A 13,819-nucleotide genomic window follows, 5' to 3' on the forward strand; every position below is an offset into this window, starting at 1 on the left:
TATGTAAACAGAGCCAATCTGAACTGGAAGGTCATTAAGAGAAAACACATTTTACACAACATCCATTGTACAGATGCTTTTCCAACTTTCCCCATACCAACATTTTTTTAAACAAGACTTTGTCTTCTCTTGTTGACTATTTCAGTTCTACTGAAGTAACTGGTGACTCCAGTGACTGTCCTACTGAAGTCAAAGGCCAACTCCCATTGATTTTGATGGAACCAGAAGGTGGTTCTGAGGAAGGAAAGACAGACATCCAAGATTCTACAGCTCCAGTTCTACCAGCTATGTGGAAGAACTGGGTTGATGCAGACCCAAAACGTATGTTGTACAAAGAATTTGTAAGTCTACATCCTCACAAAAATTCTACTGAGTCTTCACAGTGTCTACAGTCCAAACACTGTTATTTCTATAAAAAATAAAATACTTCGATCAACCTGAAAGTAACTAAGCTGCTTTTATTACTCAAAAGTAATGTCCACAAAGCTTTTTTTTTTTTTTTTTATCCTTACACTGTCTTCTTCTATAAAACAGCCAGAAATGTCCCCACTGAATGCCCTGCAATTAGCGGGAGGTGAAATTCTTATGAATTTCCTTCTCCCCATGCTCCTGTCCCAAAGGCACCAGGGTCACCCTCCTTCTGTAGCTCATCAACTCAGCCCTTTGAGTCTGCCATAGAAGGGGGCACTTCCCACTCATCCCTCTCAGGCACTATATGCACTGTTTCCAATGTTCTCTTACTAGCTGCCAGCATAGGAGATGCCTTCTGCCTTCAGTGGGAATTTTGGAAATAAACTTCAGAATTGAGGATTATACTCCTGCCATTCAGCAAGAGAGCGTATAGTTGCATTTAAAGTGGGCTGACAGCCTTTGACACTGTCTCTTGTAATTGGAAACATTCTGTCTGTAATGAACCTAAAAAAGGCCTTGCTCCCAAGGTTCAGATATTGATTATTCCATAAATTTTCTGGTGACTGTCTGAACTAGCAGTTAGATGAAGGGAACTGGAATAAACCAACAACTGGTTTTAATGTCATGAGGCCCCTGGACACTAAAACTTCTTGTCTCCCAGTGACTGAGGCAACCTGGAGGAAGTTACTGCAATTACATCCAAGTAAAGTGTGAGTACAGGTACACACTACCTGCAGGAGCTACCTAGTACAGCTAGGATCCTGACCTTTAGGAAAAACAGGAATTGATGTAACTGCACTTCTCTAGACTGAATCCCAAAGGGGAATTTGACCAAGAGGCTTCAAATCCCCTTCCTCAGTAATTACCTGACAGGCAGAAAATGCAAGTCCATTGCAGATGCAGCCTGATGATGTTTCTAAACCATGTCATAGCCTCAGATCTCACAACTTTATTTTAACTGAGGTACTCAACATTTTGTACTGTAGCTACAATTAAAATAAGATTATGAGAACACACAAAGAAACCACACAGTTCTTGTGAACAAGGCATTAACGCCCAATCCATTATTGTGAGAAAGCTTTTAAGAGTGTTCCCAGTAGAAATAGGAATATATTTTCCCTGAGTAAGCTGGGAGGAATGCAGAGATTCAAAAGTTTAAACTGAATCCCTGCTAGATTTTTTTTCTGTTTGTTCCTCCTCTTTGATTAACTTACTGGGACTATCTGATATAACTGTTACTCTTTAAGGAAAAGACCGTTTTCTCTTCTCTGATAGAAGACCTCAGTCTGCCTATAATTAACAGCAAGGCCTTTGCGGCTGCAGGTTAAAATGAGTGACTAACAGAGATGTTCCTGGGCTATCAAAGCAGAGAACCTTCCAGGGGCAAAGGGGAACGCCTGTCATTCTCCATTAGTTCCTCGGGGTGTCTGTTGGCAAAACACACTGTGTAACTGGCAAAATGAGTAGGTTGTTATAGTTTGCCATGTTTAAAAGGGGACTATTGTGTATAACTTGAAAATAGCTTTAATCTAATGACTGTACCTTTCTATAGCCTACTAGCATTATGAAGAAAGTCCACTCAAAATATTTTAATAGCAAACCCTGAATTTTATACGAGAAACCAGCAAACCCAAAGACACTTCGTTCTGCATGGACACGAGTGGTCTAGTTACAGAATCGCTCCAGTCAGCATATCTGTTTGTGTTTCTGGGAGATGGCAGAGCTGGGACATGGAACCATCCCCAAATTCAGGATGGGCCACTGAGGCTTCCTTTAGTCCAAAGGTGCCTGTCTTTAACACATGTGGAGGTCTTTTAAAAGCCATTAATGAAAGAATAGTAAAAAGTGTTTCTGAAGACATGAACTAAGAAAGAACAAAGTAAATATGACTTCTAGTGGATGTCCCTGTTCTAGTGTATTTCCCTGTCTTCAGTCCCAGACAGTTTTCCTAGACTCCTGCACAGCCTTATTTCTTTTCTTACTATCAGCTTTCCAGTGCTGATGTTTTTAAAGTTGAATCAAACTTGCATCAGCTTCGGGGGACGACTGGAATCCCTATTCTCATCTTTCATGTTTTGAGATCAGTATTTCATGGGTTTTATTCTGCTAAAGTAATCTTGAGCATTAAAAATATAAATCTCAATGGTTAGTATTTTGATTTGATTTCCATAAAGGCATTTTGTCCTTTAGCAGTACGCCTTCGCTTTCCCCTGCATTTATTCAGAGCCCTTGGCTCCTCTGGCCAGACACTTGCTCTTAATCAAACCCTGCTGAGACTTTGCTGACATGGTTTGACAGGTCTCTGTTGACATCTGGAGAATCCTTGAATGTTTTGAAAAGGACCATTGCTCATTGCACTACAGAGGTAATCTGGGGGACATGCCCCTTTAGGACTGAAAAGTTCATTTTCCCTTTCACCTCAGACCCTTCCCCCTTTTTGTACAGCAAGGAAGTTAATTATGCTAGAAAGCTGAAAAAGGACCTGGTTCACAGAAACCCCAGGGAAAAAAAGGGCAGATTTCCTTATTGAGAAAATATCTAACTTGGAACAAAACAGCTAAACCTAACTTACTGCAATACAAGCCTTTGTTTCAGAAAGCAGCTTTCCTGGAGGGCAGAGAGACATCTCAATCCCCAGAAGAATTTCCTCTTAAATTATTGCATAGAGCAACACTTATAAAAGCAGAAGCCGGAAGGCAGACTTTGATATAATCCTTTTTATAAAGTGTTCTGATGTCCTAAAATATCAGCATGAGCTGCCATGTGGTAAGCATTTTGGAAAAATTATCTGTTTATTTAGAAATGTAAATAAGAATAGGTGGCCAAATATTCTATTGTCTTCTCAGAAAGAAAACAATTTAGATTTCAGGAATTACACTAAACAGAAGTGAAATTTGGTTACAGTGATTACATAAATATCAAGATACCCATCTGACTGACAAAGGCTTCATGCTTCCTTATAATGGTAAAACATGTTAGTATTCAGGGTAATTATGAGTATGTTTGACTGATTCAGAAGATGTAGGTTGATTTCCCTGTAATACACACTGAATGTGTGATCAATTTACATCCAAGATCTTCTGGTTGCACAGATGCTATTCTTAATTAAAGACAATTTTGAAAAAAATAAAGACCTTTATGGTGTTGCTGGGATAAGTAAGATGAAGAGAATCCCATCACTCACTACTGAAACATGCAGCTCTTCTAGAATAAAGCATGGCACCAGTTTTAATCAGCACATAGATCAGCTCTTTACAGTTCGCTATAAAACAAAATGTCAAACTGTAATACCACGGGGAACTTAGGAAGGCAAAATGTAAGTAATTACCACAATTATTTCAGCAGAATTAAAACTATTAAATACTGATCTCAAAATATGAAATATGCGACCAGGGAAAGAAGAAACATCAAGGAATAATACCACATGTTTCTCGTCAGAAAGGTAAGTAAGATAAATACATTTTTTAAAAATCCCATTCAGCAAGATGGCACAGGTCTGCAAATGAGTGAGTCAGAAACTGGTATGAAATCACTGACAGCTTTGCCAGCAGACTTGACTGAGGCCAGGATTTTATCTCTGCACTTCTCCTGGTGCCCCTCGGTTTTCAGGCAAGCTTTCCTAATTGCAGTACATATTCTCACTATATAGCTTGTTGCATCTTAAGCTTTCATGCACCCAGCACCCTGTGTTCAAATCAATAAAGCCATCAGTGAACCACCTAAGTACAGTAAAGCTGAACTGGATCAATGGGATGTACATCTTAACTGTCTGTATATATGTTTCTAAATTCTAATAAAAAGGTTCAAATTTCCAGTTACATATTTCGTTCTCTGAAGGGTCTGAGTGTTTTTATATCTTTCTGATCATCACAATCAGACGCACACACTATTTATTTAAGGATCTATTTTTCCCATGACCTTACAGACTCACTTCTCTGACATGGGGAACTTGTGGAAGGAAGTTCGTTAGAAGTTAAACATGAGGAAGTACAATAAAGCCTATTTACCTTGTAGGGGGAAAAAAAAAAAAGCGCCCAACAGCAAAAAATTAAAAAAAAAAAAAGAATTTGAGCCTCTCTGCAGCCTCATAAAAAACCCCTTTTAGATAACCTGTGATTCTGCACGGGAAGATGTCCTCCCTCCTGTGCATTGTCTAATCAGAGCCCTTCTGGACTTAAGTGAAATAATAATAAAAAAGCAAGTGGAGTGCAATTTCCATGGAAACTTGGAAACAGATGTAACATTATTAGCAGTAAGCCTTTGTACTGTGAATGGAAAATTTTCTAGTTTACACAAATCTCGACTATTATTTTCTTTGCAGTGCAAACTTGGGCCAAATATTTTGTCATATTTAAGATGCAAATAGTCGGTTTTACGTTCTGTCCAGTACAACCGTGCACAAAACCTTCAGAAGCTGCAGTAAAATGCCTGATATTTATCTTTCCATGAACCCAAAACAGATACTAGAAAAAAAATAATTTGGAATTCCTTTTCGCTTCCTCTCTTCAGGAACTGAAAACAACTTAGAAAACATCTCCTGTTTACGCGTAACGTTACAGACTAGTAGCCAGAGCATTGGCAGATGTGCCCAATGTTAATGGGAATTTAACTAACTTAATATTGCATCAATTAGATACTAACTCCTGTTTTTTCGTATACCATGAAAGAGAGCTTTCTAGTTCAGGAGCGTGTCTTCTGATTAATTACTTCAGATAGCTTTTTCAGCTGTAATTCCCAACAAAGTACATTTACAAATCCAAACCCATGGCAATGACTTGTGACCTGATAACTGGGTTTGGAGACCAGGGCCCCTTCATCTCACTGTGTTCTCAAGACCAGACAAAGCAACAACCAAGAAAACATTGAGCAGTGACACATCAAAAACGGCACCTGGAGCAGTTCTTACGTGAACATTTTTTGTCTTCACATTGTAAATGAAGCATTCTTTTCTGCACAGTCTAAAGAGAAGGGAAAACATCTCAGTGTTTTACGGTAATGCAGGACTCACTTTTTACTTGTTTACAAGCTCTCCTCTTGCTAAACTGAACCTTGTCTTTGTCACACATCTCAAGCGCAAATCAGTTACTCAGATTTGTTCTTCTCGAGATGGAGTTCTGCCCTGCTCAGCAACTACTCATGTCCTTCAAGTGGATCATTTGCCCATATATTACCAGAGCAATTTAAGCTAAATCTGGCAGCAGAGTCTAACCGATGCCTGAAGAACAACAGTGCTTTTGGTGAAAATGGATGTCTGTTTTTGTTTGCAGTGCAGCCAAATGCTTTATAAATTAGACCCTTCTGCCACCACAAAAAATGTCCAGTATCTGATTTATCTACTAGTTTAGACGTATCATTGTAGCAGATTTTTCAGTTGAGTTAGACTGCGTTTGCATTAGAGGTATCTATACCACTCATAGTTTAGCTACACTCATTTTACCTTCACTGCAGATCTGTAGAACTATACCAGTCTTGTGAAAATTAAGCTGGTATCGTGGCACAGTAAAACTGATAATCTCTCATTTTTACAGCTCCAAGAAAGTCCGTTGTTGCAGCACATAAGATAATAAAAATGTACCAAAAGCACAGACTTTACATTACCATTTATACAATCAATGAAGTGACTTCTTTTATCTTACATAAGATTCAGACCTCACTCTCTTGCTACTCCTCCCTCACCCAGCAACAGTACAGAAATTAATTTTGAGCAATACAAGTCCTAGTTCTAAGCTGGGCTGCTCCAAGTATTAAGCCTAGTGTGGGAATAGTAACCAAAGTGGACTGTAAAACTCTTCTCCCTTAAAAGCAGCTGTTCAGTTGGAGCTATGATGATTACATGTCAGCTCAGGGGACACCTCTGCAAATCTGGTGCCTGGCCTGTACTATTTACAAGTAGGAGGAGTCCAGTGCTCCAATCTAAAATAGTCTGGAACGGGCTGCCTGCACGCCCATCTGATCACCCACAGTACCTGGGTGCTGCATGGTCCATGCCTGGACATGCCCTCTACAGCAAAAAACTTTTCTGCAGGAAATTCTTGTGGATCTCAAATCTCTAGGGCTGAAATGTGGGTACAGTTTGGGACCATATTTGTGACAGAAGATTTGAGTTGTCTTTAACGGAGGTAACAAATACACTGACAACATCAAACACCTGCCGGAGTCAGTGCAAAGCAGTTGTCTGATAGAGACTGAACTACTGCTGTCCTAGGCATCCTGGCTATACTTGAGAGTCATTGTTAAAGGCAAGGGTCTGCTTAATAAGGATTGGTCTTTAACACAGATTTCATCATAGGCTGACTGACTGAAGCTTTCTCTTTACAAGTTCACGTGCAATTCAAAATGTCATGTTGATTTTATACCTGCCTGGCCAAGTGAGATTACAGAGCAAGTCAATCACCTTGCTTTTCAGATATATTTCCCCTTATACATCTTGAAAATTGTACTCACTCACTTGTAGATCATGCAAAGAAAGAGGAAGCAGCATGACTCAGCTCCACACTACAATGGTTGGAGCAGATCCAGACCTAGCAATCCTTTGGGCTTTCCTTACCAAAATACAAGTATGTAGCTTGGATAATGTAAAGCATCCAGTGTTTGTATAAGAAATGTTAGGCGGGCTGCATGCCAGCTGCAGTCCTTCAGCAATGTGCTAGTTCTTTACATTGATAGAAAATTATCTTCTGAGGAGTTAGGAAAGGAACAAAAAAATCCAAAGGGCTCTGCTCTTAAACACTACCTACAGAAGACAAAATGCTAAAGAGAAATAGCCTCCTGAAGAGTATTCTGTAGATACGATTTTACATTGAAATCTAGCAATAGATAACATTAATTTATCAACTTCCACATCATGCCATACTGACAAATATTTTTGTATAATCTGTAAATTACAGGAGTCATAACAGAGGCATAGGTAAGCTACTGACCTTAAGGAATCCAGGAACTCTGAGTAGGTTTCAAGAACCCTGAGTACCAGTGCTTTGTCTAAACTGCTGGGAAACACTAAAAATTAGCTACTCTAAAAATGCAGTGTCATCTAGAATTTATTCCTGATCCTCTAGCACTTTGCTAACACCTGATCCATAGAGGTTTTGCATAAAGAGCATACACATGGTGAGTTACTGCAGACTAAATAGTGCACCATAAACACACTTCACTGTGTAAACAAGCTCTGAGCAAAATTCAGCAAGAACGTCAGTTTACTCCCTAAATGCACAACAAAGACGATTTGATGGTTATCTCATAGCAATCGAACCTCAGAGATAAAGACCTCAAATCTAAACCTGTTTCTCAGAACAACAGTGTACATTCCAGTACAGAAGCTCTGGGCAATGGGATGGATCTGTCTTCTCAGGCATTGCATTCACTGGGGGAAACGATATACCAGTCATTACTCACATAAGTATGTGCAATAATAGTAGTGAAAGTGATAAAGATGCATGAGACAATGTATTTCTCTGAAATGGTCCTCACCTTCCTATACAGCAAACCAAAGTATTACTTGCAAAAAGCAGTCCTGGACTGTGCACACCGCGGGATGACGGAGCAGTATTGGGAAACCTGTATCGCATGCTAACCAACTTCACATTGCGTTAGAGGATGAAAGGCCAGTAGTCTTCTGCTTCACTGAGCAGACTTTATGCTTAGCAAAGCTTAGCAGCTTTTTTCTTTATTCCTCCCCAAAATGTTTTGGGCATTGTCATATAATTGTACTACAAAACTTGAAGTTATCCAAAACCAGTTCAAGAAAAGTGAACGGAAACATCTCTTTTCATTCCAAAGGAAAAACAACTCCTATGCTGTTTTTGTAATTGAGCTGAAAACTTGGAGAGAAACCTAAAGCTAAAAAAAGCAAAGAACTCAAGAAGATTCATATTCTGGACTGTGGTTTCTGTTGCCTTAGCTCAAGGGAAAATATGTTCATGGGAAAAGGGCCTGCCTGAAGCCAGATTTTTTTTCAACTCTGACTTTTCCAGCTGGCGTGGCTTTAAATCAATAATGTTGCTATTAAAGTTATTTCTTCATAAACAAAAATATTCTTTATGGGATGTAGGACAGTTGTTTACAATTGAAACAACCACTTGTACCATGTTTCCTAGTAATTGGTAGCTACTTCAGCTCCTATCAACCCTATTTAGACAGTGATTAGGCAATTTAAGAGGCCTTTACAATGCTAGTTCTGAGTTTCACTGATTCAAAGCATTAAATCAGCTTCCCAGAAGAGTTCCTGAATTAACCCCAAAACAAAGAAGTGTGAGCCTTATCACCTGTCTCTGTATCTGCACACAACTAAAGAAAACAACATCTCACCTCAGAAAAACAGAAATCTTGTATGGCTTAATTTGAAAGAATCTTACAGTCACGTTATTATGAACTGCAACGCACTTCTGTCTTTAGCCAAGACTAAACCAGATTATAAATAGAATTCCACACTAACCCTGGTAAAGACCAGCCTACAGACAAACCTGCCACAGGCAATTCAGTGAATTTGTAATTGTCTGTATAACACTGCAACAAGCGTAACAGAATGCGATCATGCTGCCCAAACGCAGTGTGACAGACCCCAAGTATGGTTATCATTATTCTAAATGCTGTAACAACACAGCATAACCTAGGGATTATGATCCCCATTATACACTTGAATTGTCTCCTGCATTAATTAGACATGTTAAGAGTTAATAAAAATATCTAATATGGCCTTTTTGGAGATTCCTCAGGACTTTTTAGAATGATATAGTAAGTTTTCACTGAACTTTAAAGTGAGCTTCACCCGCTATTTCAAACTGCAATGAAATTATGCTGTAAATGAAAACTGGTTACCTGTGATCTATGACTCTTACATCAGAAGCAGGAATCCCCAGAAGAAAACAACTTTGTTCCAGTTCTTTCTTACGAATCTCTCCTTGATTGTAATAATTCCCTGAAAATAGTAAACACAGCAACACTGTCGAACTTAGTTTAGGTTATTTTGGAAATAATTTCTCTTTTCTTTCTCAAAGCATTAAATGTGAGCATCACACATTAAATAAAAGGACATCATTTGAGGAACAGATATATTGCAGGGGACAAACTCCATAGCTTTGACCTAGCAACACTTGGCTTAGCTCAGGGTAAAATGCTGAGGCAAAGCTCTGCCCACCTTGAATACATTCCTCACATTTATGTGGTTTGCAGCCGTTCATGTGCTTATTTGGCAAGGACATCAGAAATCATCATGTCTAATCAGACCAGTGGTCCACACAGGCCAGTATCCTCATCCTAAAACTGGCCAAAGTTAAATGCTTGTGCCAAAGACACAGAGATCTTCCAAATAACAATTTTGGAATAACCTGCTTGGGAAATGGCTTCCACAACTTGTCTGATGAGTAGATGTCTCCAAATTTCTAGCTCTTCTGGGTTTTTTGTTTGGGCTTTTTGTTTATTTTGGTATATGCCTAATCCACTCCTGAATATCTGTGACATTTTTAGCAAGATTTAATATCTCTTTTGGTGAATTCCACAGGCTGACCATAATTTGAGGGGAAAAAAAGGAGTCTTCTAATATGCATATACATGGACTAACTGCTTACAGATTATCTGAATGGAAGTCACCAATATACTGCAGAACAAGCAAACAAGATTTTTCCATAGTCACAGGAGAAACTGCCTTTGCAGTGAGGTGACTAAAAGTTGTCACCACTGGCAAATTTCCAGGTTGTCTCTGTGAAAGATCTTAGCTTATTTTTTTAAAAACAAGTATTCACAACAAATCAGTAATAATTAATCTCCTTAGGAAGGGTCAAAGAGTCACTCCTCCTTCACTATTAGCCATGCTGCCATGAACTCCCTCCTGCACTCTTAACAGCACAGGCCCACAGTCAAGCTGAAGAGCAAGTCCAAAGTACTTGGAACAGAATTGTTGAGATAACACATGGAAAGCCCATCCCATGGTATATTCTTGAATGTATTAAAGTTTATAGTATAGTCTGGGCCACTTCTAATGATCACTAGTTCTCATGTAACACTAGGACACCGCAATAGAATACAGTGACAGAACTAAAAGGGTTTGAAGAAATGAGGAATTCCATCATAAAAATCCCCGTTTTAAAACAAAGATTTTTCAGAAGTCTGAATCACTGAAAGAGAAAATTCAGACAGAAACTAATATGACGAGATTGCAAAAACATTATAGAACCAAAAGAAGATAGAAAACAATTTAGATGTCATTTGAGAAAAGTTGTAATAGACTGAGACCAACAACTAGCAGAGAAACAGGATTTATTATCTTAAAATATTGCCTCCTTCTTCACTGAATTATTTTCTTCTCATCTTGCCCTGACATTCCCTTATTTCTTCTTGGCATCAGCCATGCAAAGTCCATGCCAGAGTTGTGATGGCCCCTGCCAGAATGTTGCTCTATGCAGGGCAGTACTTGCAACCCAATTTTAACTTTGAAGCATTAAAATGAAAAAATACATCTGAGTATTAATGTATGATTCAAGTCTGTAGTCAGCTGTCTTGAATTACACTAGAACTTTTTATTGTTGTGGGTGTGAGTCATCTAAATCTAGCATTGCTCTCGAGCAGTGTTGCAATCTGAGCCATCACTAGCAAGCTTTATAAAATTTTCAAAGAGTGAAAGACTACCTAGAAAAAAAACACCTCGTCTTGCAGACTGCGAGTGAATGGTTTTAGGGGACTATGACAATGATTATCTGTGGGTTTGCTGAGGAACACATCAGCTTGGTAGTCTGCAGCTTAGATTGCAAGTTCCAGATTCGGTAGAATTAACTGAAGTGTGCACTTTCACTAGATTGATTAGATGAGTACAGCGGGACTTATTTTAGACTGATTCTTTGCAAGGCCATTAACGACACTAATATTTTAAGATAACACATCTTTTGCTGCAAGGCAGTGTAATAGCTGACTGCAGGTGATCTTTTATCCAAATAGTACCACTGTTCTCAAAATACCTAACTTCTGCTGAACTCAAAGGAACAGATCCATGTTCCACAGCTTGAGAAATGTGTCAGGACATCAGGAATCTATAAATGTTAACAAGAAAAAATGGGAAGCTATTGAGAGCAAAATCAGCTGAATAGCTGATGCTGCTGGACCTCATCCATGGAGCAGTCACAATAGGGAGCTACTACAGAGAGCAAAGCACGTTTATACTGAGTTATTATTTCAATTGAAGATTATTCAGTGTGTAAAAGACTGATTTTTTGTTCACAGTGCTGTAATTCTAATTCATTTTTAAGTCATTTTGATTGACATCTGAAAACTGCAAGTATGACAGTTTCTAGGCAATGATTTTGCCTCAGCATTACAATTTGCAGTCTTTGATCAACTCACTTGTCATCATCAATCATATAAACAATGAGAGGATGAACATCTGAATCGCCCAAAAGACTAGTAAGAGGCACAGAAAAGATCTATTAGCTCAGTGAATGTACTCTCCTGTACGGCCTGCTAGTTCTGTTACAAAGACATGCAAGAGAGTACACAGAAGGCAGTGTCAAACACAACGTTTCATGTCACTGAATCAGGAGCAAAGAAAAAAAGAATTTTAACAAAATAAACAGAAATGCAACAGTTTTTTGGAAAGTTCTCTAATAGCAAGAGTGTATTAGTCCCCAAAACTGAAATGGCAGAGTTGCACTTCAGTAATCTCTCCATAGCTGTGAAAAAGCCAAATGGGATCCACAGACCTTTGTCCCTCAGCAAAGACAACTGAAAGCTCTGCACTAAATCTTGAATGGGAGGTATAGAGTGATCAGTAAAGCCATTACACCACCGGACTTCAACAATAGCTTAATCCCTGCCTTCTCACCTAGATGGTCTGTTATAACAGAAAGCTTTGCTAACAAAGAACAAAAAAGTTGGCAGTGAACTAGCTGCGGCTTTCAAAAACATAGAGGGCCCTTTTCCCAAATGTAAGTAGCTCTCAGTGTAAGATGTAAATGTCTGTAGCCTAAGATACTCCTCTCAACAAACACAAAACGCAGTAGCTTTAGTTTTCACCACAGGCTCATGAATTCCAGTATAACAGTATGACCTGAAAGATTGATTCAAGGGAGATTGTTTTTTATGCACAAAAACCTGAACAATGTGCTAACCGATGAGGTATCAATTCTGCAGAACTTCAGTACATCACAAGAAGAACACAAGACAAAGAATGTCACATGCTGTGAAAAATTCTGGTCAAACAGTGGAGCTGGTGAGAAGCTTTCCATTCTATTCAGCCCCAGAAAGGCCTCAGCAGCAGTACTGCTTCCAGTTTTTGATCACTGCACTTCAAAAAAGATGTGAACCAGCTGGAAGAGCCCAAAGGAGAGCAGTAAGCATGATCAGAGGTTTAGAAAAAATGATCTATGACAAATCTCAAGAAATAACGTTGTTGAGTCTGGAGAAGATAAGACAGAAGAGGCAGATAACAGTCTTAAAATATGGAAGAGGTTGCTACAAAGGGATACTCTGATTTCTGTGTTCATGGCAGATAGGAAAAAAAAAAAACAAACCCACAAGCTTAAATTACACCAGTGATTCAGGAAAAAGTAATTTGAAGAAAAGCTAATGCAGCACTGACACAGACCTCACAGGCTGAGGAACCTCCCTGGAGGTTTTGAAGAACAAACTTGACATTTATCTGCAGCAAATGAAGACACATTGATGCTGCCTTCAGATTAACTGATGGACATGACCTCAGGTTCCCTTCAGGCCTATTTTTCCATGATTAGATCGTTACACAACTGCTATTTTTAGATGTGTTACAGCAAATATATCATTATGGCATTAAAAATGGATCATCCAAGGCAGTCCTCTACAAGATGACAAAATTATGACAAAAGGCTGTGCTAAACAGCACCTTTTTAAAACTGCTGCTTCCGCACAGTTTGAAAGTACCTCAGTGCTGCAACAGGATTGCCAAACCTCTGTGCAAGGTTTGAATACAGAAAGAGATTTCACTACCAATTGCAGCTGCTGAAATGCTGCAGAAAGTAACATTTTGAGCAAAGCTAGGGTGTTCTGACAGTGCGCCATGACCCAGACCCGTGACATCATACTGCAGATGGTGACACCTCCTCCACTGCGGGAGTATTCCACAGTGGTGCCTGGCTGCCAGGGCAGGTCAGGCCTAGAGGGCCCCAAGGCTCAGCACAGCGGTGCCAGGCTGCCAGGGCAGGTCGGGCCTAGAGGGCCCCGAGGCTCAGCACAGCAATGGCATTACACGTGACATGATGGTAATGTCACAGGCACTGTCACAGCTGAGCGGGGTCGCCCCGTGGCCCGGCTACTGCCCACCGAGGCCCTGGCACTTCGTCAGAGCCCGGGGGTGACGTCACACATGGGAGGACATCATGGCGGCCTCCCCGTGGCGTCACGGGCGGGAAGGCCGGTGTCAATGGGCGGCCGCGGTGGCACCTCAGGGTGG

General features: G+C 39.7%; 1 protein-coding gene across 1 annotated transcript in view; it reads right to left on the bottom strand.

The window, feature by feature from the left end:
- Positions 1–9,302, bottom strand: part of PIGL (phosphatidylinositol glycan anchor biosynthesis class L) — a 56,567-nt gene extending 47,265 nt beyond the window's left edge. The window contains exon 1 of the mRNA XM_026861919.1: positions 9,226–9,302. The gene's annotated coding sequence lies outside the window, so the exon portion shown is untranslated. The remainder of the gene's footprint in view (positions 1–9,225) is intronic.
- Positions 9,303–13,819: the final 4,517 nt, after the last annotated feature.

Source organism: Athene cunicularia (assembly GCF_003259725.1).
Source record: "Athene cunicularia isolate RWA chromosome 19 unlocalized genomic scaffold, athCun1 chr19_part1, whole genome shotgun sequence".
NCBI lineage: Eukaryota > Metazoa > Chordata > Aves > Strigiformes > Strigidae > Athene > Athene cunicularia.